Source organism: Pygocentrus nattereri, chromosome 16 (assembly GCF_015220715.1).
Source record: "Pygocentrus nattereri isolate fPygNat1 chromosome 16, fPygNat1.pri, whole genome shotgun sequence".
Classification (NCBI taxonomy): domain Eukaryota; kingdom Metazoa; phylum Chordata; class Actinopteri; order Characiformes; family Serrasalmidae; genus Pygocentrus; species Pygocentrus nattereri.
In genome coordinates this window covers 32,537,683-32,560,160 of record NC_051226.1, presented here as the reverse complement: position 1 = coordinate 32,560,160, position 22,478 = coordinate 32,537,683, and the positions used below count along the sequence as shown (strand labels likewise).

The following is a 22,478-nucleotide window of genomic DNA, read 5'->3' as shown; positions in this document are numbered from 1 at the left end:
AGAGGTCCCACTGAAGCAGAGATGGGCAGAGGTTCAGCAATCTATGAAGAACTGTGTCTAAAAAAACGTGGGACATTTTCAGAAAAATATACCTCAACGTAAAAAATTGCGAAGACTTTGGATATTCCCCCATCTACAGTACATAATATCATCAAAACTTTCAGAGAATCTGGAGGAATCCCTGTACCCAAGGGACAAGGCAGACAGTCAATATGGGATGCTTGTGATATTGGGGCTCTCAGACGGCACTGCATTCTGTACTGGAAACCACTGTATGGTCTCAGGATCACTTCCAGAAGTCACTGTCTGTGAACACAGTTTGCTGGATCATGCGAAGAAGAAGCCATATGTCAACAAGGTCCAGAAATGCTGCCGTCTTCTCTGGGCCAAAGCTTATTTAAAATGGGCTAAGGCAAAATGGAAAACTGTTCTGTGGTCAGATGAATCAAAATTTGAAATTCTTTTTGGAAACCATGGATGCTGTGTCCTGCGACCTCAAGATGGGAGGGACCATCCAGCTTGTTATCAGAGCACAGTTCAAAAGCCTGCATCTCTGATGGTATGGGGTTGCATTAGTGCCTATGGTGTGGGCAGCTTACACATCTGGAAAGGCTCTATCAATAGAGGATTTAGAACAACATATGCTCCCATATAGACAACATCTCTTTCAGGGAAGGCCTTACATATTTCAGCAAGATGATGCTAAACCTCATACTGCATCCACCACAACAGCATGGCTTCACAGAAGAAGAGTCCAGGTGCTGACCTAGCCTGCTTGCTGTCCAGAACTTTGACTCTCCACCTGAATAATACCTGCTCTGTGGGGTCCTACATTGAAAAACAGGGTAAAAAAGTATCTCTGCAAGGTGGACCAACAAGGTAGGAGTGTCTAACAGAGTGGACAGTGAGTGGACATTAACAGCATGATGTTTCTGGTGAATTTGTGCAGAAGTCACTTGTTTTATGACAGCCTTTTTATGATCCTTGCAATTCTTCAGTGTTCTAGATGTTCTAATGATACCCATTTAAAATCAGAAAGTGCCCTGCTGTTCAGAATTAATTTCTGAACCCTGGTCAAGCATTCTCAGATTAGACTGGTGATGATGTCAGCCGTGAGATGTTTGTGTTTTCTCTTGTCGTCCAGTGAAAAGCTGCATAAGAACATATGAGGATTGCTGTTGAGAGGAAGTCAAACAGACACTGCTGTGTCGTAAGAAGCTAAAAACTGACCTCTTTTTGTGTCCTTAGCAAACATTTCACTTGCTCACAGCAACACGTCACGAGAGCACTGGTTAGTGTTGGCCGTTTGACCATGTGGGGGGAGAGTGGGCCGCATTTCTGTGGTTCTGGGTGAGAAAAGACACCATTTCCTCTCTACCTTACTGGAAACCTCACAGCCGCTGGGATTAAATTGCAGCAGACAGGTTTCAGTGGAGACTCTGTTTGCACTTCTTAGCACAGAAAAAAGAATCTGCCTCAATCTAAAGGTTTGTTTTCTAATCGCTTTCAGGTCTACAGTGAGAAAAAATCGATTTATATTATCAGTCGCGTACAGCCAAAAGTGATCGCAATGTACCCCCTCATAGCTGTAGGAAGACTGATGTAGAACTAAAGAACACGGAGGAGATGGGGATCGCGAACACCTCATCATGGGAGCGGAAGGTAAGGATGGTAATTTATAGAGTGTCAGATTGGAAGAAGGAGGGTTTTCAGGCATGTTCCTCCCCCCAAACTTCACTTATAACATAACTCCATTATATTCATGATGCCATAGAAGAACCACTTTGGTTTTATGAGGAATCATTTTTGTAAATGTGACTTATGAATGTAAAGAACCTTTAAAATCTTAAAGAACCTTTACAAAAGAAGAAAAACAGAAAAGAAAAATGGTGGAAAGCCTCTCCCATGGTGAGTGAAGCTGTTTAATGAGCTAAGTTTAAGGCACAATCAAGTTTACATACATTTAAAACTCCAAATACCAAATTGATCACATTTTAATTCCATGGGCCTCATTTAAACATGTTTACTCTTTACTGTGTCAGTGCAAATGGCAGAGAAAACAGCAGCAGCAGCAGTGAAGCGCTCCACGTTTGTTTACTTGCGTCTCCTAGTAATGGGAGAACGCGAGAGTTTGTGAGAGTTCACGAGAGTCCCCGTGAATTCAGTGAATCTCGTTGGGTTCAGTTGAGTACTGTGCGATCCCCAATATTTCAGTCACACAAAAGTCTGCAGAAAGCGAATAGTCGGATGGTGTGAGAGGACCAGCCTTTTATAAACTGTTCAGGCTTTAGCAGTCGTGTAGTGAAACCAAGGCTTAAAATAAAGTCAGAATGAGGGACATTTTACTGTAAAAAACTGCAGCGTTTAAAAACTGAAAACAAAGTTAAGCATACATTTGTAAAACTTGTAATATTAAGTTAACAAATGAATTTGTGCTTTCCACTTGTTAACTTCAAGGGGCTGGAAGTTAACTCGGCTACTAACTTTTGTAAGTTTAAAAGCTGAATTTTTTTAACGCCTCTCCTATAGTGGTTTCTGACACACTCTTATCTATAACCATGGACAAAAGTAGGGGCAAACTTCAAATGTCAGTTGCTGTTTTATGTGGAAAAAAGAAAAAAATATGGCCATATATTTTCATATATTTAAAATAAATGTCAGTCCATGCTGAAATACACCGATCAGGCATAACATTATTCCTTGTTTCTGCGCTCTTTGTCCATTTTATCAGCTCCACTGACCATATAGGTTCACTTTGCAGTTCTACAGTTACAGACTGTAGTCCATCTGTTTCTCTGATACTTTGTCACCCTGTTCTTCATTGGTCAGGACCCCCATGGACCCCCACAGAGCAGGTACCATTCGGGTGGTGGATCATTCTCAGCGCTGCAGTAACACTGACGTGGTGGTGGTGGTTCATTAGTGTGTGTTGCACTGGTCTGAGTTGGACTGAGAATAGTCCACCAACCAAAAATATCCAGCCAAATGTATCCAGTGGGCAGCGTCCTGTGACCAATGATGAAGGACTAGAGGATGACCAACACAAACTGTGCAGCAGCAGACGAGCTATCACCTCTGACTTTACATCTACAAGGTGGACCGACAAGGTAGGAGTGCCTAATAGAGTGGACAGTGAGTGGACAAAGTGTTTAAAAACAGCAGCACTAACACACTTCCACCACATTAAGATGTATTTCAGAATATATTGCTATATTAACCCAATATAATAACACATCCACCTACATGCATTTTAAAAATATATTTAACGAATACATTTGGAATATGTAATTGCTTCCATATGAGTAGCATCATTAACGCCATATCAGTTGATGTAAGGGGGGAAAACCATGTAAATCTGATGGTTTGCCAAACTATTGCTTTAATGAAGGCCTGAGTGAGGGTGCTCAGACTGAGACAGCATGATGAAACAGCCTGAGAACCGCTGCAACCTTCAGAGGAGCTGCTGAAGAGCAGGGCTGGATGGAAACGATGGAGGGACGTGAGCTCTTAACGCAAACCTCTCCCTCGTTCTCCCACTCTCACACACGCTCTTGTGTGCGGTGGGATTCCCCCAAACGCTACGTTGGCAGGGTCTGGCCCCAGGCCGCGTCTGCATAACGTCTACGGTGAGGACTTGAAATAAAAATGAAATAGTGCCAGAGAACGGAGGTTTACTTTGGAGCGTTCGGCGTTAGCTACACATCCTCATTGTGCACTGTGACACATTTTCCCCCGATGACTAAGTGACCTCTGTTGTATTTCTACGAAAAACTAACACACTCTCTCTTTCTCTCTCTTCATTTCTCCTTTCTTCTCTTCGTAGTTCCACTCTGTCGCATCTTTACTGCTTTTGCCGTCTTTATATTGCTCGCTTTTTTCATCACTTTTAAGAAAGTGTATTTTTCTGTGTGAAGGCCTTGACATACACTCGCACACATACATCACCTCCACCTAAATGTATTACAGCAACACTGTTGCTGCCAAACGTACGTGCACTGAAAGAGGTTGATGTAGTGATATAATGCGTTTTATTCATGTGGAAAGCATGTCCACGTTTACGTAGCTGGGCCTCGTTCACTACCTTGTTTGCATGTTCTCTTGTTTAGGATTTGTTGCAAAGGTGAGGACCATTCTGCGCTTTAAGAACACGTCATGGATCTTAGGATCTTTCTCAAGAACACATGTAAGAACAAACTTGGGAAGATGTTGGAGAATGAGGCTCAGTGGTTGTTACAGCTGCCAAGAGGCAGGATGAACGTTAGTGATGCAAAGTGGGCGGAGTCAGCAAAGACAATTTAGAGTGATGCTTAACCAGAGCTGGTTTATAAGGAGCCTGTCTTCCCAACATAATATCAAAAGAAGGGCTGCAAAATGGTTAGCATTACTGCTACTGAGTGCTGATTGGTTAAAATTACTGCTACTGAGAGCTGATTGGTTAAAATTACTGCTACCGAATGCTGATTGGTTAGCATTACTGCTACTGAGCGCTGATTGGTTAAAATTACTGCTACTGAGCGCTGATTGGTTAGCATTACTGCTACTGAGCACTGAGTGGTTAGCATTATTGCTACTGAGTGCTGATTGGTTAAAATTACTGCTACTGAGCACTGATTGGTTAAAATTACTGCTACTGAGCGCTGATTCGTTAAAATTACTGCTACTGAGCACTGAGTGGTTAGCATTACTGCTACTGAGCGCTGATTGGTTAAAATTACTGCTACTGAGTGCTGATTGGTTAGCATTACTGCTACTGAGCACTGAGTGGTTAGCATTACTGCTACTGAGTGCTGATTGGTTAAAATTACTGCTACTGAGCGCTGATTGATTAGCATTACTGTTACTGAGCGCTGAGTGGTTAGCATTACTGCTACTGTGTGCTGATTGGTTAAAATTACTGCTACTGAGCGCTGATTGATTAGCATTACTGTTACTGAGCACTGAGTGGTTAGCATTACTGCTACTGAGTGCTGATTGGTTAAAATTACTGCTTCTGAGCGCTAAATGATTAGCATTACTGCCACTGAGCGCTAAATGATTAGCATTACTGCCACTGAGCGCTAAATGATTAGCATTACTGCTAACTCTTATTGGCTATTCACGCTGGCAGACGTTATGAATGTACATTAGGTGCCATTTTAAGCTCCTATAACTCGAATTCAAAAGCTCTTGAAAACATAACAACAATGTTAAAATGTTTTTGTTGTTCAGGCGTTTTCATTTCAGCGGGAACGCATCTGAATTTGTGCTTGGGGTCAGCGAAGCCATGGCGACCAGCGGTCAGATGGAGTTCAGAAACCCTTACAGGGGACGAGCAAACTGGAGGATAACTGGTGCGAAGCCGCTGCCGGTGTGAATGCAGGGTAAGCTAACGTGTGCATTTTTAGGTTAAGCTTGTGAAGGATATATTTGAAGCTTTTGAGAGACTTTGCTCATATATTTCACCTCGGAAGGAGCAGTGGAACTGGAAATGGTGCTGGTGTAAAGCTGCCACCGCTGTTTTCCTTTCCTAACAGCTAACCGAAACCTGTTTACAGGTTGGGCTGCAGCTCATGCTCACAGTCAGTGACATATCTAGGACTTCCACAGGCCTAAAGTGATGATTTTTTTTCCCGAAATTGGTCCAGTCCATTGCTAATCAAACCTGTGTCGTTGACTCTTTTGTCACTTTAGTAAACTGAATGGGTCTTCAGGAGCTGGACTGAAGGCCTTACACAGTCAGTTGCTTTGCTCTATACACTTTAATACCACAGAGAAAACAAGACTGATTGGTCAAGTTTCTGCGAGCCAAGAGTTTAACCCTTTTGCTAATAACCAACTAAGCACTGAAATAAGAAATTCACTGCAAAGCTTCTAATACAAGCCAGATGATTCCAATAAAAAAATGAGCTCAAAATTACAGCCGTGCGTTTTTTCATCACCTCTTCTCCGAAGGCCCTGAGGGTTCCACACTTGTTGGGAAAAGAGCCCTAAAGTTCTAAAGTCTTAAAGAAAGTCCTGCACTAGGTCTTTATGGGCCCTCAGCCTCAACTCTCCTGAGTTCCTGCAGAGACAAATGAAGACTTTGAGGGTTTTTGCCCCTTTAGCGCTTGATTGAGTGTAAGTTCCTGACCTTGTGGAGTAATTACAGCAATCACTGACAGTCTGAAACGCTCCGCTATCTTGGCGCGGGCTGCGGAGACGATAGGCCGTCTCTCTAGCCTCGTACAGTCGTGATTAGCGATTAGCAAATAGCAGCCTGTGTCTGAAATCACAAAGCCATTCTGGAACGTTTGATTGAAAACAACTGCAGGATGTAGACGGTGCAGTGCACCTGAACCTGTGCCGGAGTCCCACGACCCATCATTACGATTGACCCTGGGTTTGGGCCGCTGCCCTCCTGCCTGTCTCTGCTGTTGTGCTTTGCGCGGAAGGCCTTTCGCTAAACAGCCGTGTGCAGATAGAGTTTGGCAAGCTAATTCTCAGGAATTTGGGCCGTAATTACTGTCAGGCTCTGGGAGCTGGAGTTCCCGCAAAGGTGTGGGCTTCACTTTCTGCCCCCAGGGACGAGCACAGAAATGTGTGACCTTTTCCAGAGTTATTCGTTCTGAGGCTCCGGCTTCGTGGAGCTGGAATGCTGCCTTAGGACTGCAGAGAGGCTGGAGAAAAAGTGAGGGAGCGGGTGAGTGAGTGAGCAAGGGAGTCTGAATGAGTGAGTGAGAGAATGAGTGAGTGAGAGAGTGGGTGAAAAAACGAGTGAGTGAGTGACTGAATGATTGAACAAATGTGTGAATGAGGGAGCGAGAAAGTGACCGAATGAGGCTGTAAGAGAGAGAGAGTGAGTAACTGAGTAAATGGGGCGGTGATGGATGCATAAATACATGAAGGAGTGAATGAGTGAGTGAATGAAGGATTAAGTGACTGCGTGAGTGTGAAAGAGAATGAATGGGTAGGAGAAGGAGTGAGCGAGTGAATGTGGAAATGACCGAGTGACACTGAGTTGGGGAGTTACAGAATGAGTGAGAGAGTGACTGACAGAATGAGTTAGTGATTGAATGAGTGAGTGAATGGGAGTGACTGCATGACTGAGTAAGCGGACGACTGACTGACCGAATGAATGAGAAAGTGAATGAATGGCTGACTGATTGATTAAATGAGTGAGCGCCTGACTGAATGATGGAATGAATGAATGAGTGACTAAATGGGTGAATGAATGAGTGACTGCCTGAATAAATGAGAGAGTGACTGAATGGGTGACTAAGTGAGTGAGTGAACAAGAGAGTGAGTGAATGGGTGACAATTTCACTATTGAATGATAGAGTGAATAAGAGAGTTATTGAATGGGTAAATAAATGAATGAGTGACTGCCTGAATGAATGAGAGTGACTGAATGAGAGAGTGACTGACTGACAATGAGTGAACGAGTAAGTGACAATGACTGACAGACTTCAAGGAGTGAGTGACTCAATGTGTGAGTGACTGAACGACTGACTGATTGAATAAGTGAGTGACTCACTGAATGATGAAGTGAATTAATAAGTGACTGAATGACTGACTGGCTGATTGACTGAATGACTGAATGAGTGAAAGATAAGCGACTGACTGAATGAATAAGTGACTGAATGACTGACAAGCTGAATGAGTGAGCGACTCAATCCATCTCTCTCTGTCACGACTCACAGATCAGGATGGAGTCTTACAAGATCATCAGCACAGAGATGATTCCTAAACGGCAGCGCAAGCATCTCTGATGCCTCTGAGTGCCTCTGTTTTGCGCAGCTGCAGTTCAGTGCTGCAGATTTATTCTCAAACTCTGGATGGAAAGAGAACGCTTAGCAGGACAGGGAGAGGAAACATGGGTGGGGGGCTGCTGAAAGGGTCATTATTTAAAAAAAAAGTAATAACAGCCTGGTACTCTGACAGAGAGGCGGAGAGAGAGAGAGAGGAATGGAGGAAGGGAGAGAAACCAGTTTTTCATTTCCTATTTTTTATTCCCCTCTGAGCTGTTTTAAAATCCAGGCCGATCTGGCGTGAGGAACACCTGGGCTTTATGGCGCAGACTGACCAGAGGTGTAAAACATAAATTTCATGAAGATTTGCCAGCAATAAAAACTGCATTTCATTCTTCATCTCGGTGTGAAACACACTAACCCACTCCTGCTGAAGGCCTCACTGAACTCCACCACAATGAAGCTTCAGACACTGTGTACACTGATCAGCCATAATGCCCACCTCCTTGTTTCTACACTCATTGTCCACTTTAATCAGTTCCACTGACCATATAGTTTCACTTTGTAGTTCTACAATTACAAGCTGTAGTCCATCTGTCTCTCTGCATACTTTGTTACCCTGTTCTTCTGTGGTCAGGACCACCCACAGGGCAGGTATTATTTGGGTGGTGGGTCATTCTCAGCACCGCAGTTACAATGATTTAGTGGTGGTGGTGTGTTAGTCTGTGTTGTGCTGGTGCGAGTGGATCAGACACAGGAGTGCAACATACTAATACCTTAATAAATGCCTTAATTTACCTTAACAAACCCATCAATTTACCTCAATAAAGTCATTAATTTACCTCAGTAAATGTATCTATTTACCTCAACAAACCCATCAATTTGCCTCAATAAAGTCATTAATTTACGTCAATAAATGTATCAATTTACCACAAAAAAACACATCAATGTACCTCAACAAATGCATCAATTTACCTCAATAAACACATCAATTTACCTCAACAAATGCATCAATTTACCTCAATAAACACATCAATTTACCTCGACAAATGTATTAATTTACCACAATAAACACATCAATTTACCTCAACAAATGTCTCAATTTACCACAAAAAACACATCAATGTACCTCAACAAAGGCATCAATTTACCTCAATAAATACATCAATTTACCTAACAAATGCATCAATTTACCTCAATAAACACATCAATTTACCTCAACAAATGTATCAATTTACCACAATAAACACATCAATTTACCTAACAAATGTATCAATTTACTTCAATAAATATCAATTTACCTCAACAAATGCATCAATTTACCTCAACAAATGTATCAATTTGCCACAATAAACACATCAATTTACCTAAAAAAATGTATCAATTTACTTCAATAAATATCAATTTACCTCAAGAAACACATCAATTTACCTCAACAAACGCATCAATTTACCTCAATAGATGCTTTAATTTACCTCAATAAACACATCAATTTACCTCAACAAATGCATCAATTTACCTCAATAAATATCAATTTACCTCAAGAAACACATCAATTTACCTCAACAAACGCATCAATTTACCTCAATAGATGCTTTAATTTACCTCAATAAACACATCAATTTACCTCAACAAATGCATCAATTTACCTCAACAAATGTATCAATTTACCTCAATAAATGTATCAATTTACCTCAATAAATATCAATTTACCTCAACAAATGCATCAATTTACCTAAAAAGATGTATCAATTTACCTCACTAAATGTATCAATTTACCTCAATGAATGTATCAATTTACCACAATAAACACATCAATTTACCTCAGCAAATGCATCAATTTACCTCAACAAACGCATCAATTTACCTCAACAAATGCATCAATTTACCTAAAAAGATGTATCAATTTACCTCACTAAATGTATCAATTTACCTCAATGAATGTATCAATTTACCACAATAAACACATCAATTTACCTCAGCAAATGCATCAATTTACCTCAACAAACGCATCAATTTACCTCAACAAATGCATCAATTTGCCTCAATGAATGTATCAATTTACCTCAAGAAACACATTAATTTACCTCAACAAACGCATCAATTTACCTCAATAAATGTATCAATTTACCTCACTAAATGTATCAATTTACCTCAATAAATGCATCACTTTACCTCAATAAACACAATTTACCTCAACAAATGCATCAATTTACCTCATTAAATGTATCAATTTACCTCAATAAAAGTCTCGATTTACCTCAACAAATGCATCAATTTACCTCAATGAATGTATCAATTTACCTCAACAAATACATCAATTTACTTCAATACATGCATCAATTTACCTCAACAAATACATCAATTTACTTCAATACATGCATCAATTTACCTCAACAAATACATAAATTTACCTCAACAAGGGCATCCATTTACCTCAATAAATGCATCAATTTACCTCATTTAACCCATCAAATTACTTCAATAAAGTCATAAATTTACTTCAATAAATGTGTTAATTTACCTAAATAAACACATCAATTTACCTCAACAAATACATCAATTTACCTCAACAAACACATCAATTTACCTCAATAAACAAATCAATTTACCTCAACAAATACATCAATTTACCTCAACAAACACATCAATTTACCTCAATAAACAAATCAATTTACCTCAACAAACACATCAATTTACCTCAATAAACAAATCAATTTACCTCAACAAATACATCAATTTACCTCAACAAACACATCAATTTACCTCAATAAACAAATCAATTTACCTCAACAAACATCAATTTACCTCAATAAACAAATCAATTTACCTCAACAAATACATCAATTTACCTCAACAAACACATCAATTTACCTCAATAAACAAATCAATTTACCTCAATAAACACATCAATTTACCTCAATAAACAAATCAATTTACCTCAATAAACACATCAATTTACCTCAATAAACAAATCAATTTACCTCAACAAATACAACATGTCATTTTACCTCAATAAACACATATATTTACCTCAATAAATGTATTAATTTATCTCAATAAATGTATTAATTTACCTCAATAAACAAATCAATTTACCTCAATAAGTGTATTTATTTAATTCAATAAAAACATTGATTTACCTAAAAAAAGTATTAATTTACCTCAATAAGACAATCTATTTACCTCAACAAACACATCAATTTGCCTCAATAAATGCATCAATTTACCTCAATAAACACATATATTTACCTCAATAAATGTATTAATTTACCTCAACAAATGCATCTATTTACCTCAACAAATGTATCAATTTACCACAATAAACACATCAATTTACCTCAGCAAATGTATCAATTTACCTTAACAAACGCATCAATTTACTTCAATAAACACATCAATTTACCTCAATAAATGTATTTCTTTTTTTTTTTAAATTAGCAACAGATATATAGTACAAGAAATAGACAGGTATGTTATGACAAGACAAGCCACAAAGAGAGGAGAAAAAACCCCTTTCTCTTGGAGGTGTTTAATGAGCAGCTAACGAGCAGCACAGCAGAGCAGCTGTTGAACTCAGTTTGGAACGGGGCCCCAATATCACAGCGGGAAATCTCAGCCGTTTAGATTTCAGCTTTCATTTGTTATCAAAATGAAGTAAAAAAACTCAAATATATGAATTAATACACTTTAAAAATGAGATTTAAAAAGCATTTGAAAACACGTTTTCCTGTCTTTGCTGGATCAGTTATGGCTTTATCCCATTACAAACAGCCACAGCCCTGCTGAGTGAAGTTTTTATTGTTTACTTGTTGCTTTTCTGGCCACCTGTCTGTTTGTTTACTCTGCATGTGTTAGCTTTTCCTGTGTTAGCCAGTTTGCCTGGATTGTTTTTCTTTTCCATTTTCACACTTCCGATTTTCAACAAAGTGGAAACACATTACATCGGTTTGGGAATTCGAATTAGGAATTTCACATCCTCATTAAAATAGTAACATAATTTCCATGCAAAACTTTGCTGATATGATGGAGCAGTTTTGATTTTCTGAGAGGAGCGAGCTTGACAAGGCCTACAAGCAAGGGGAACTCGAATTTCCTGCACAATTAACTGGTTAAGACCAACAGAGTCGTTCAGAGTGGTTTGGTGTTAAATGTTCCGTTCTAGAGAAACTTACCAAGTCAGAGTTCTTCACAGTGGTGGTGGTAGGAACCAGACGTCCACCTCTAAAAACTCACAGTAAGCTACTACATGAAATGGTTATGACTTCACTGCCTGACGTCTGAGACCCTGTTTTATGATAGTTTTGAAAACTTAATCTATTTGTGGTGGAGGGATACATAAGATGCAGGGTGCTGTGAGGTAAAATAGTCCCCGAAGAAAACGGCTTTTTTCAGGTTTTCCATCATCAACATTCCAGAAGACTTGTGTAGGTTCACTGGTCATTTTGGACAGCGAATAAAACATCTGAATGACTTTGTCTCAACTACTGAATTATGCAGGTGGAATTCCCCTTAAAGTGGATAATAAACTGGTGAACTGCTAATGTGGCCTTCTTTCCCACACAGCGCAGTAGGTAATGTAAAACTGCCTCTGTAGTCCATCCGCATGATTTACAACTCGTCTCTCTCAGACTGCTTCCCCCTCGCTGTTGGCAGAAAAGGATTAATTAACGAGGTGGTGACGAGTACGGAGTAACAAGCAGGTCTGAATTACGAGCCACTGTCTTCAAAGACGGTGAGTCAGGTCTCCGGTTTGAGCGTTTTACTCAGCGGCTGGGAAACTGTGGGCGAGGGTCTCAGCAGCGATGATCAGCTCCAGAATATTCCCACTTTCCTACTGACATATAAAAATTCATTTGGAAGCCGTTTAGGGGACACTGGTGTGGAATGGTATTAATCTTTAGGAGTCTCTGCAGGATAGGTAGGTCCTATACCAGATTAGGTTGCTTGTGCTTTTCTATACATTTTTCATTAAATTATCATTCAAAGATGATATTTTTTCCCTTAGGAAATGAATGGGCGGAACGTTTGGGATTAAAACTTACTGCCACAAGTGACGTCTCAATGGACATCTCTCACACACAGTACACACAGACTCACATGCTCACAGCCAAATGTGCAGCAGAATCAGCACAAACAATGAATTTAAGGTGGAATTGCACTTAGGTAGCAGTGAATTTAAAGGGGAACTGCATTCAAGTTTGCACTGAATTTAAAGTTGGCACAGAATGTAAGGGGCAACGCTATCGAAGGTAGCACTAAAATGAACAAGGCACTCAATTTAAGGTGGCGCTCAAATTAAGGTGGCACAGAATTTAAGGTGGAACCACATTTAATGTGGCACTGAATTAAGGTGGAACTGCAGTTTATATAGCACTAAATTTAAGGTGGCACAGAATTTCCGGTGGAGCTCCATCTATGGTTGCACTAAAAATAAGTAGCAACCACTTAGCAACATTTTAGCAACATTTTAAGAACTATCAACAGTCAACAGTAAGGACTGTAATTCTGAACTTTTTGCCATCAAAGAATGACAAAACTGCAAACACAAATGGGGTAATATGTTATTTTGCTACAAACACACCACAAAAAACTCAAAAATAAACATTGTATGAATATATTTATTCAAAACTGTAGAATTTATAATGAATATTCATATAATATAATTCATTCATTTTCATTTCATCTATCATTGTTCATTCCTCTATTTTCTTCCATTTGAAAAGCAGTAAAAGAGCAAACAAAATATAAGACAGACACATACGTTTGCTACATATATGGTTTAGTAACTCTTTAGTAAAGACAGTAGAACCATAAACACAAGAACATTTTACATGCTTTAATGGTTCCTAACATGGTAAAATGGTTCTACAGACAGATGGAGAATGTTTTATATATGCTACTGTTACTATTAAGATGTCAAGCTTTTAATATTTGCAGAGTCCATCTTGGTGTTATATGGAAACATATGCAATACATTCTCCATCTGAAGAAGCATTTCACCATGCAGATGGTTCTTTGAGAGTTCTTGGTTCTATATAGAACCATTTTCTTTACTAAAGAACCCTTGAAGAACCATCTTTTTAAGAGTGTAGGTTTGCGAAACATTATACACTGAGTGCACAATTATTAGGCATTTTTATTAATGACCAACTGCAGCGCTCTGAGTTAATCCAAAATGTTAATAAACCTCAAACATGAATGTTTCAGAAAAATAAAGTGAGGTTTTGGCTTTCTAAGGAGAATATCTATACGTGCACATTGATTGGGCAACTATAATGGTGCAGAATTATTACGCAGCTAAATGAAAAACTCACATTTTCCCATCTCACTTCTTTATTTTCATCTGTTCAAGTGAGAATTATAAACAAACAACTCAAAGCTTTCCAATGAACATTTCTGAGAAATGACCAATACAGCCGCCCTTCTTTTCAATAACAGTGATAAGCCTTCCATTCATGGAGTCGGTCAGTTTCTTGATCTGTTGACGATCAACTTTTTGTGCAGCAGCAACCACAGCCTCCCAGACCCTGTTCAGAGAGCTGTACTGTTTTCCTTTACTGTAAATCTAACTGCCCACAAGTTCTCAATTGGGTTCAGGTCAGGTGAGGAAGGGGGCCACGTCATAAGTTTTTCATCTTTAATGCCTTTACTGGCGAGCCATGCAGAGGAGTACTTGGATGCATGTGATGGAGCATCGTCCTGCATGAAAATCATTGTCTTTTTGAAAGATGCAGATTCTTCCTGGACCACTGCTTAAAGAAAGTGTCTTCTAAAAACTGGCAGTAGGCTTAGGAGTTGATTTTGAGCCCATCTTCAACCCGAAAAGGTCCAACCAGCTCATCTTTAATAATACCAACCCATACCAGTACCCCACCTCCACCTTGCTGGCGTCTGACTCGAAGTGGAGCTCTGTGCCCGTTACTGATCCAGCCGCGGGCCCGTCCATCTGGTCCGTCAAGAGTCACTCTCGTTTCATCAGTCCATAAAACCTTTGAAAAATCTGTCTTCAGATGTTTCTTGGACCAGTCTAGACACTTCAGCTTATGTGTCTTGTTCAGTGGTGGCCGGGTTTCAGCCTTCCTTACCTCGGCCACGTCTCTGAACGCTGAACATCTTGTACTTCTTGATACTCCAGCTAGGTTGCAGTTCTGGAATATGGCAGAACTGGAAGATAATGGGTTCCTGGTGGCTTCACGCTTGATTCTTCTCAAATCCTAGGCAGTTATTTTGCGTCTTTTTTTCTCAACACGTTTCTTGCGACCCTGTTGACTATTTGCAACAAAACGTTTGATGGTTCTGGGATCACGCCCCAATATCTTAGCAATTTCAAGAGTGCTGCATCCCTCTGAGAGACTTTTGGCCATTTTTGACTTTTCAGAGTCAGTTCAATCTCTTTTTTGGCCCATTTTGCCTAAAGAAAAAAGCTGCCTAATAATTATGCACACCTTGATATAGGGTGTTGACCTCCTTAGGCCACACCCTCCCTCATTACACAGATACACATCACCTGCTATGCTTAAATCCATTAAGCATTCAAGTTTATCCAGCTTGGAGTTAGAAAATATGCCTAAAAATCATAATATGGTCAAAATACTCACTTGCCTAATAATTGTGCACACAGTGTACACTTAAAAAAGACGGTTCTGCGAAAATCTAAATCTCAGATGAGAGCCTGAGTTTTGGCTTGTGGGCTGTAATGTAATCGGTCAGCGACTTAAAACATGATGTTTTGGACATTTGCATTTTTGTTTATTCCAAATTTCACACATATTTAACACATTATGACAAAATGTGTTGAAACAGTGACAGCATGTAAAATGTGTTGTTAATTAACACATCAAGTTTTGCTTTGTTCTGGTTTTTGGTGCATTTTAAATACTTTTGTTTATACTTTTGCTCTGGAAATAAATTCATAAATAAGCATCAGTTTTTTTTTTAATTATGAAGTGTTTATATTTGGCTTAGATGCAGATTTTTCTGATAAATACGAAGTTAATCATTTACAGATGGAGGTCTGAGCCTGCTTTGTAGGCCAGTGAATGTCAGTGTTACTGATATTGCTCTTCTCATGATTTCATTAGAAACAACCATTTCCATATTATTTTATTAATTATTCAACCTCAGGAAATAAAGAGCTCACAATATCATACATTTTTTGGGCATTTTTTGTTGCTTGTAAGGTCACATTAAAAATCAGACACATTTGAAGCTAAGATCAGCCTATTTGGAGCTAAGATCAGCCTATTTGGAGCTAAGATCAGCCTATTTGGAGCTGAGACCAGCTCATTTGGAGCTAAGATCAGCCTATTTGGAGCTAAGATCAGCCTATTTGGAGCTGAGACCAGCTCATTTGGAGCTACGATCAGCCCATTTGGAGCTGAGACCAGCCCACTTGGAGTTACAACCAGCCCATTTGGAGGTAAGATCAGCCCGTTTGGAGCTGAGATCAGTCCATGTGGAGCTAAGATCAGCCCATTTGAAGCTGAGATCAGCCCATTTGGAGCTACGATCAGCCCATTTGAAGCTGAGAGCAGCCCTTTTGGAGCTATGAGCAGCCCATTTGAAGCTGAGATCAGCCCATTTGGAGCTAAGATCAGCCCATTTGTAGCTATGAGCAGCCCATTTGAAGCTGAGAGCAGCCCATTTGAGTTAAGACCCTCCTGTTTTAAGTTAAGACCCTCCTTTTTGGAGTTGATCCAGCCTGCAGGAATACATACTCAAAATGAAATTTCACTTGAAACTTCCAACCAGCGTGATCACTCACTGTTAATGTTTTTTTTTTTCGTAAAATACCACCAAAGAAAAAGAGAAAGAAAAAATAATACACAGGCAAGTTTTTTCCAAACAGCACACCACAATTTGCATAAAAGAGTCTATATAAAATGGCTGATGTAGTTTAATGCATGTAGATATTGGAATCTAAAGGGAGCGCCAGTGAATTAAATGCGAACACGCATGGTTAGCATTAGCTTTTTGGCAGAACTCTGGAAAATGTCGCGTTTGATTCATTTTAATAGTTTTCCATGTTTCTGAGAGCCGTGATTGTGATGACGTGGTGAGAGTTATGAGATAAGATTATAGTTTTAGGGCTGTGTGAGACGGCCGCCTTATTAGGCCTCGAGAGCCGGGCGATTTTTGGACGAGACAGCGGTCCAGCCTGTCAGCCGGCATAGACGCAGCCACTGCGAGAACAGAGCCTCATTGTTCAAGAGAGAGAGAGTAAAACAGCCACTTTGCTCTGAAGGTTTCTCTTGTTGGTTCGTACTGAACTGAAGCTTTAATGAATCGGTTGGTCCCGAAATCAGAATCTTAGCACTTCATTGGCGGCTGATTCGCTCTTATTACCAGATATCATCACGGCTGGAGTGGGACTTGTTCTCAGGCCAAGAGAGACATGATGCAGACCAGCCCACACACAGAAAAGAGGGTTCCTTAAGGGTTCTTTAACATTAATTACACTCAAAAAACTGCTGCACACTTAAATCATTCTTTGCATGGTATTATGGTTCAGATTGATGTAGAATGCATTGTAGAGAACCTTTTTGGAAAGGCTTTTATGTAGCACCAAAAAGGGTTCTGCTATTGTTATGATGTCAAGCTTGTAACAACAACAGAACCCTTTTTGGTGTTATTTAGAACCATATACAACACATTCTCACATTTAACCATGCAAGGACAGTTTCAGCACGTGTTCATGGTTCTATAGAGAACCACTGTCTTTACTAAAGAACCCTCTGTTTTTAGAGTGTGGGTTTTGGATCATTTGTAGAAAGCTTGAAATGAAGCTTAAAGTGAACAAACCTGTCGCTGATTCCATAATAGCAGAGAAAAGAATGAAATGAAGTATAAACGTATCTGTTATTAAATTATTAGTTATTAATTATTAGCACATTATATTTGAATATTGTCCACCTGCTCAGATATTCATCCTCCTTAAGTAGATTTCTCGCTATTGTCTTCTCAGTGCCACGTTGGTTTTTCTGCAGTCATTGCCACAGCTGTCCACCGTCACTTGGTTCAGTTATAAAAACTGGTAGATCTTTAGTGCAGTGATAATAAACTCTTTTACATTGCCCACCTGCTCGGATATGTCCTCATCCTCCTGAAGTAGATTTTTTTTTCTTCTCTGTGCCACCTTGGTTTTTCTGCAGCCTTTATACTTCTATATTATTAATCTACTATATACTTACTTTACACTATATTTTCATGCTAAACATTATATTGTGTATTATTACATTATACGCTATACATTCTCATGCAATACATTATAAACTATGTTCTTACACTATACATTATACACAATTTCTTGCACTCTGCAATGTATACTATATATTATATACTATATTCTAACACCATACCTTGGGTCAAAGGTCAATGATGGACTTTGTTGTCGATTTAATCTGACTTGGGACCATATGTTCTGAACACTCGGGTGAAGAGAGGTGCTGAGCTGTCAACTGATCACCATCTGGTGGTAAGTTGGATCAGATGGCAGGGAAGACTGATGGTCAGACCGGATAGACCCAAGCGAATAGTGAGGGTGTGCTAGGAATGACTGTTGGAGGCACCTGTTCGGAATGATTTCAACTCCCACCTCTGGGAGGGCTTTTCTCATGTCCAAGAGGAGGTAGGGGACATGGAGTCTGAATAGAACCCTGTTCAAAAACTTTGTGGAAGCTGTCAGGTGTTGCTGTGGCCAAAAGCTTGTGGGTGCCTGTCGGGGCAGTAACCCAAGAACCTCCTGGTGGACACGGGGTTGACCCGAAGGACTCCCGATTCAGCAGAGGTACCGACAGGCAAAAAAGGTGGCAGACCGGGAGACGTGCCTCCCTCACAGAAGTCAGGGCCAGAGGCTTCTGGTGTGCCAAGTTTCATTTCCCTGGTGGAGGTCACTGAGGTAGTTGGTAAGCTCCTCAGTGGCAAGGCACTGGGGGTGAATCAGATTCATCCAGAGATGCTTAAGGCTCTGCAATATTGCATGGACCTTGGGAACAGTACCTTTGAACCGGCAGATGGCATGTGGGAGGTCCTCCAGGAGTATGGGGTGCCGGGGCTACTACTCCAGGCCATCCAATCTCTGTACTTCCGGAATGAGAGCTGTGTTCGTATACTCGGCATTAAGTCAGACTCTTTCAGTGTTAGCGTTGGATTCCGCCAGGGTTGTACCCTGTCTCCACTCCTGTTCGTGATATTCATGGACAGAGTGTTAGGCCGTTGCCGGGGTCAGGAGGGCATTATGTGTGGAGGCCGGAGTGTGGCATCTCTGCTATTTGCAGATGATGTTGTTGTTTTGGCTGAATCACATGGATGCCTCCAGCGCTCACTGGAGTGGTTTGCAGCTGAGTGTGAAGTGGTTGTTATGCTGGTCAGCACCTCCAAGTCTGAGTCCATGGTCTTAGCCTGGAAAAGGATGGCATGCCCACTCTAGGTAAGGGGAAATTACCTGCCCCAGGTGGAGGAGTTTAAGAGTCTTGGGGTTTTGTTCATGAGTGATGGGAAGAGGGATCGTGAGATCGGCTGCAGGCTGGGACAGGCGGCAGCAGTAATGCAGTCACTGTATTGGACTGTAGTGGTGAAGAAGGAGCTGAGCCAAAAGGCAACCCTCACCTATGGTCATAAGCTGTGGGTAATGACCGAAACAACGAGATTGTGAATACAAGCGGTGGATATGAGTTTTCTTCGTAGGGTGGCAGGCTACACTCTGTTTGATATAGTGAGGAGCTCGGTCATCCGGGAGGAGCTCAGATTAGAGCTGCTGCTCCTCCGCATTGAGAGGAGCCAGCTGAGGTGGTTCGGGCATCTGATACGGATGCCTCCTGGATGCCTCCCGGTGGGGGTGTACCAGGCACGGCCTACCGGGACAAGACACCGAGGTTGTCCTAGGACCCGCTGGAGGGATTATATCTCCAAGTTGGCCTGAGAGCGGCTTGAGGTCCCCGGCAATGAGCTGGAGGATTCTCTGCTCTCTCAATTGCTACCGCAACCCTATCTGGACTAGTGGTTAACAATGATGATGATTATTACATTATACACTATATATTATCATGCAATACATTATAAACTATATTTTTACACTGTATTTTATATACAATATTCTTACACTATACACCATATACTATATTCTTACACCATACATTATATACAATACTCTTACACTATACACTATATTCTTACATTATATATTGTATTCCTACACTTTATACTATATACTGTTTTCTTACACTATACATTACATACATTACAACATTACATTACATTCTTATGCAACACACTATCTTGTTTACTAATATCTGTATGTTTTGTGATAAAGGTTATGAACATTTAGCTGAATGACAGAAAACAACCTCTCAAAGACAAGCTATTTTCTTACAGGCTGCTTTTTTGTGTTTTTAGACCAAAAAAAATCCCTTAAAAATATATTTGAGTTTGTGTGACACTGGTGATTAACTTGATCGAACAGATCTCTAAAGCACGTTATTAAAACTGACCAGCTGTTCAAACAATCCTCCTCCCTCTCTGTCTCTGATTCAGCTTCATTATTTATTCCCTCCGCAAAGAACCTCGTCCATATCAGCTCAGCTTTTACCGCACAGGACCAGTCCAGCTCGCAGAGCAGTGTCCAGGACAGCTGCTATTACAGCATGTGCATTCTAAACAATAACGCAAAAAGAATAGTTCTTGGCTATAATAATTATTATACACCAACCAATCAGTTGTAACAACAAAGTCATCTCCTTGTTTTTACACTCACTGTCCATTTAATTAGCTTCACTGACTATATAGGTGCACTTTGTAGTTCTACAGTTACAGACTGTAGTCCATCGGTTTCTCTGACACTTTGTTATCCTGATCTTCAGTGGTCAGGACCCCCACAGAGCACAGACTATTCAGGTGGTGGGTCATTCTCAGCACTGCGGTGACACTGACTGGTGTGTTAGTGTGTGATGCGCTGGTCCGAGTGGATCAGACACGGCAGTGCTGCCACTGCTGGACTGAATAGTAGTCCACCAACCAAAAATAGTGTCCTGTGACCACTGATGAAGGACTAGAGGATGACAGACACAAACTGTGCAGCTGCAGATGAGCTGTCGTCTCTGCCTTTACATCTACAAGGTGGACTGACAAGGTAGGAGCGTCTAATAGAGTGGACAGGGAGTGGACACAGTGTTTAAAAACTCCTGTGTGTACCAGCAAAACACACTCTAACACACCACCCCCACATCAGTGTTACTGCAGTGCTGAGAATGACCCACCACCCAAATAGTACCTGCTCTGTGGGGGTCCTTGGGGGTCCTGACCAGGGTAACAAAATATGCAGAGAAACAGATGAACTACAGTCTGTAATTGCAGAACTACAGAGAGAAATTATATGGTCAGTGGAGCTGCTAAAATGGACAGTGAGTGTAGAAACAAGGAGGTGGACTTAATGACGTGTCCAGTCAGCGTATAGTGGAGGAAAACAGTACACAGGGCCTAAATTAAGAGCTGATCTTTTAGCTCTAACAACAGCAGTGAATGGAGGAAAATAACCGTGTTGATCTGTATGGAGTGGAAGTTTACTGAGAGAAACTTCAACAGTCTCCATTACTCTCTCTCTCTCTCACACACACACACACACACACACACACACACACTGTCCCAGTCCCTGCTCAGTCAGCGTCACTCAGGCAGTGGTGTGTGTCGTCATGATTCTATTTAAAGGACAATGCGAGTCTTATTCGGTGTGAACACACACTGCTGCTCTGCTTAAATAAATGCAGGGCTGGATTTCTGCATACGCCACAGCTGTGAGTGTGTGTGCATACTTGGGTGTGTGTGCGTCTCACGCACATGTGGACGCGTGCGTATGCGTTCATGCCATGAAGAGTTTGCATACCTGTGGGAACACCTGTATACCTGTATGTGTGTGTTTGTTTGTTTGTTTTTGTACGTTTTCAGGACAGAAATGTCCAGACCTTCTAGTAAAATCCCAAAAAAGCTGGACTAACCTTCAAAATCAGGCCCTAAGTCTCTGCTAAATCAACCTTTAAAGCACACTTGTGCCCCTTTCCTACTGGGAGCATTTGAAAGCATTGATTCAGGACTGCCTTCCGGCCAGTGACAGCTGGGATAGGCTCCAGCACATCCCCCGCCCTCCGCGACCCAGAAGGATAAGCAGTTTAGATGATGTGTGTGTGATTCAGGCCTATTCTAGAATTTTCCGTTCCACCTTAAATGGTACGGTCTGGGGCTTAAATGCCGCAAAATGTAACTGCTCTGCCATTTAAGGTGGAAGCCGAAAATTCATAACAGCCTCATCAGAAGGAGTTCATCCGAACTGCCGTTAGCTTAGTATAACAAACTACTGAAAACCCCATAGGGGCGCTAGCAGAATTTAGCAATAGCTTTAAGGCGGACTTTTTGCCCCCATGTTTTGACTGGATTTTGACATGTATGGCTCAAATTGTCACGGTTCACCACTGAGGTAATGTCTGGCGAGGCACCCTACACTCCACTGTTCCATATAATAAGCGACAATGATATGATTATTAATGATTAAAGACCTGAAAAGTGAGACTAAGCTATATGCAATATTAGTGTTTACGTCAACTTTGAGCAACTCTAGAGATTTTTTTGGTTTTGTTTTGCTGGTAAAAATGAACAAAACTGGCTTTAACAATGTGCAATATTCTGTTATGTCTTTTGTGTGTAAGGATTGAATCGGTTTGAATTCACTCAAATTGTGTGGCTTTCAGGCCAAACCAAGTCATAACACATAAACAGAGATCA

At 40.7% G+C, this 22,478-nt stretch overlaps 1 long non-coding RNA gene across 1 annotated transcript in view; it reads left to right on the top strand.

The window, feature by feature from the left end:
• Positions 1 to 5,239: 5,239 nt before the first annotated feature.
• The window catches only part of LOC119265385, a 42,437-nt gene continuing 25,198 nt past the window's right edge, over positions 5,240 to 22,478 (top strand). The window contains exon 1 of the long non-coding RNA XR_005131617.1: positions 5,240 to 5,360. This is a non-coding gene — a long non-coding RNA (uncharacterized LOC119265385). The remainder of the gene's footprint in view (positions 5,361 to 22,478) is intronic.